Source organism: Macaca mulatta, chromosome 2, assembly GCF_049350105.2.
Source record: "Macaca mulatta isolate MMU2019108-1 chromosome 2, T2T-MMU8v2.0, whole genome shotgun sequence".
Taxonomy (NCBI): domain Eukaryota; kingdom Metazoa; phylum Chordata; class Mammalia; order Primates; family Cercopithecidae; genus Macaca; species Macaca mulatta.
The window spans coordinates 165,397,463-165,401,552 of record NC_133407.1 but is presented as its reverse complement, the minus strand read 5'-3'; the positions used below and the strand labels follow the sequence as shown (position 1 = coordinate 165,401,552).

General features: G+C 38.2%; 1 pseudogene across 1 annotated transcript; it reads left to right on the top strand.

Annotated features, from left to right (window-relative positions):
• The first annotated feature begins 2,347 nt into the window (after positions 1 to 2,347).
• Positions 2,348 to 3,027, top strand: LOC713714 (large ribosomal subunit protein uL11 pseudogene; annotated as a pseudogene). The gene has a single exon (XR_001442837.3). The product of XR_001442837.3 is annotated as a large ribosomal subunit protein uL11 pseudogene (transcript).
• The last annotated feature ends 1,063 nt before the right edge of the window (positions 3,028 to 4,090 follow it).

The following is a 4,090-nucleotide window of genomic DNA, read 5'->3' as shown; positions in this document are numbered from 1 at the left end:
ACACCACCTAATTGTATCACAAGAATAAGAAAAAAAATGTGAAAACAAGTGCCTGCCTCAGTAAAACCAAGTGCAAGGCAGACCCACAGGACTCCAGCCTTCAGGAAGCTACCTGCAGATTAAGCCTGCAGGACCACCTCAGCACCAGATTGGATCTTGCTTACTCCCAGGCTCAAGATCACCTGGTGGCTCAGTCTCCCTCTGACCTACCCCAACACCAGGTCACCCCCAGTGGCCCCAGGCTCTAGACCAACCTCAACATTAGGCCAGCACTACATCCCTAGTCATCAGGTCAGCACTCTTGGATCCATGTGCCACACCTGCTCCAGATTTTGGACCAGCCCACAGCCATTCCATGATGTATACATATTTTAAACATCATATTGTACACAAAAAATGTATACAACTTTCATTTGTCAATTTAAAAACATAATATTTTCCAACTTCAACACCCCCAATCATCCTTCATGCTGAGTAAATATTTTCTTACACCTAAAACTTATACATCCTTCTCACTAAGCACGCTAAACCAGCAAAAACAAAGCAAAACTTCAACAGTAATGGTGTAAAATATTAAATTCAAATTAAAAATTAAAGAGAACAAAGAGGGTTATTTTATATTAATAAAACATAGTCTTCAGGATGAAAAAAGTTATAGAATTTTAATTCTATGTTGGATTACATAGAATAGAAACACATAGAACAAAAATGTTGGAGAGAGAGTTATTGTGGGAGATCTTGATGCAAGTATCTCAGCTTTTGAAAGGGAGATCAGTGGGAAAAGGTAATCAAATATGTTGAGAAGTTGAAAATATAATTAAGAAATTTATAAGTTAGATTTGGTTTTTTAACCCTACAAACAGATTTAGGACATTCTTTTCAATAACTCTTGAAACATTTGTAATTGATAAGAACACAAGCCCTCTTATTAAAACAAGTAAACAGATTTAATTATTTAGCTATTACAGAATTAAGTTAGAAGCCAGTAAAAATGTTTCTTTTTTTTTTTTTTTTTAATTATTATACTTTGAGTTCTAGGGTACATGTGCATAACATGCAGCTTTGTTACATATGTATACTTGTGCCATGTTGGTGTGCTGCAACCATCAACTCGTCAGCACCCATCAACTCATCATTTACATCAGGTATAACTCCCAAAGCAATCCTTCCCCCCTCCCCCCTCCCCATGATAGGCCCCGGTGTGTGATGTTCCCCTTCCCGAGTCCAAGTGATCTCATTGTTCAGTTCCCACCTATGAGTGAGAACATGCGGTGTTTGGCTTTCTGTTCTTGTGATAGTTTGCTAAGAATGATGGTTTCCAGCTGCATCTGTGTCCCTACAAAGGACACAAACTTATCCTTTTTTATGGCTGCATAGTATTCCATAGTGTATATGTGCCACATTTTCTTAATCCAGTCTGTCACTGATGGACATTTGGGTTAATTCCAAGTCTTTGCTATTGTGAATAGTGCTGCAATAAACATACGTGTGCATGTGTCTTTATAGCAGCATGATTTATAATCCTTTGGGTATATACCCAGTAATGGGATGGCTGGGTCATATGGTACATCTAGTTCTTATACAATTCACATACTTAGGAACTTTTAAATTCTCCCAATTTGCTGTTGAAGCAAAGAGGAAAATTAATCCATAAACTATTTAGGAATGGTAAAAATTAGAGCACTGTTGAAAATACAGATTTGTGCAGATTATTATTCTCCAATGTTCATTCTCTCTTTCTTCATATTAATTTAGAAGGTCACAAAGCTCAAGCCTATATTTTCTAATCTCCCTTGGTAAACATAATTAGCCATGTAATTATTATGGTCTAGCCAATGATATTTAGAGAAATTAATGGTGCAACTTCTAGGTTATCATCTTGTAAATGAAGTCACTTACACTGGACTATTTCACTTTTTCTATTCCGTGGACTGTATCTGAGAATCATGTTGTCTTGATTCTGACTATACAGATGAAGACAACATTATTAGAATGGCAGCACAAGAAAATTAAAGAAATTTTAAGTTCCTGATTGATATTGTAAAACAGTGCTTCATAATAGTTTGGACTTATCTGTGCTATTACACTGGAGAGAAATACATTACTACCTTGTTTGATCCATTGTATATTGAGATAAGATCCGTTACAGGAAGTAAGCTTGCTTCCTCACTAGCAAAGCATGTGTCCCAAACTATTGTAGTTTCATAGCTTCAAATTTCTGTATTAATAATTAATTTAAAAATGGAAATAAGTTAAACATCTAATACAAGCAAACAGTATAAGAAATTTAAAAATAGAAGAGCTAAAAGAAAGATGAAGTCAGAAAGTATTGAATTAGAAAAACAGGGATTTCCGGCCTCTCGGCGTTTGGCTCGGAGGGGGCGAAGGTGCAACCTTCTTCGGTCGTCCCGAATCCGGGTTCATCCGACACCAGCCGCCTCCACCATGCCGCGGAAGTTCGACCCCAAGGAGATCAAAGTCGTATACCTGAGGTGCACCGGAGGTGAAGTCGGTGCCACTTCTGCGCTGGCCCCCAAGATCGGCCCCCTGGGTCTGTCTCCGAAAAAGGTTGGTGATGACATTGCCAAGGCAACGGGTGACTGGAAGGGCCTGAGGATTACAGTGAAACTGACCATTCAGAACAGACAGGCCCAGATTGAGGTGGTGCCTTCTGCCTCTGCCCTGATCATCAAAGCCCTCAAGGAACCACCAAGAGACAGAAAGAAACAGAAAAACATTAAACACAGTGGGAATATCACTTGTGATGAGATCATCAACATTGCTCGACAGATGCGGCACCGATCCTTAGCCAGAGAACTCTCTGGAACCATTAAAGAGATCCTGGGGACTGCCCAGTCTGTGGGCTGTAATGTTGATGGCCACCACCCTCATGACCTCATAGATGACATCAACAGTGGTGCTGTGGAATGCCCAGCCAGTTAAGCACAAAGGAAAGTATTTCAATAAAGGATCATTTGACAACTGGTGGAAAAAAAAAAAAAAAAAAAAAAAAAGAAAAACAGAAAAGCAACAGAAACAGTAAACAAATATGAGAGCTGACTTTATAAGGTAAAACAGGCAAACATTACAAATCAAATTAATAAAGGTTCACAGAAGCTTCTGTTAGGAGGGTTTTATGAGAAAAAATCAAAATTAAAAGAAAAACAAGGATATGGTAAGAAAGATTAGAAATCTAATGGATTCAGTAAAATGTGACCGATTACTCACTCAAAGGCCAGATTTCTAAAAAGACGTGAAGCCTCTAGAGAGCAAGAAGTTTTGCATTTTGTGTTCAAGAAGCTTTACTCTACTCTGTAGCTTTCAAGGACAACTTAATACCTTGATAAAGGCATGTTCAACCTGGGATGATGATCTGGAAATGTGGGCACTCTGATCTCTGATCATTTCAGTGATCTTGGTTATACTCACAGCTCAAAAACTTTTAACCATGCCAGTTTACAAACTGGGTGTCATAGGCAATTCTTAGCAATGCTGGACCAGATTAAACCTCAGTGCATTTGACGACTTCAGACTGCATGGTCGTGCATAATAAAATCAGCATGAGAAGAGTTATTACTTTCCGACAGCGTAACCATCTTTTGTTGTATATTTATTCTAAAGAGCCCCTTTACTCATTTTGAATGGTTTATGTTTGTGGTATATAAAATGATTCTTAGAAGTGAGTCGTTGTAACATAGTGAGCACTCAAAAAACAAACCCTGCTATTACTATATCCTCCTCTGGCACAGCTGAGATTGACTGTCACACAACAGAAACACAGCTTTATGCTACGAGCTTGTAGATCACAGCAGAGCTTCATTCCATCCCAGGTAGAAGGGAGTTGATCAGTCAAATTTAGGAGCACAGAAGTTTTACTAGGCATTTTCCCTCATTATGGAGAAATATAGGAAACATTTTGATAAGAAAAGCATACATGTAGGAACCCTTTAAAATTCCATCTTTTGTCTGAATTCAAATGTGTTATAAGAAGAATTATCATAGCCACAAGACGGCCATAATAAGAACATCAACTACTTGGTGATGAAGCCATAAAGCTTATGTCAGCATTTTGTGAAATTATGAGATTAAT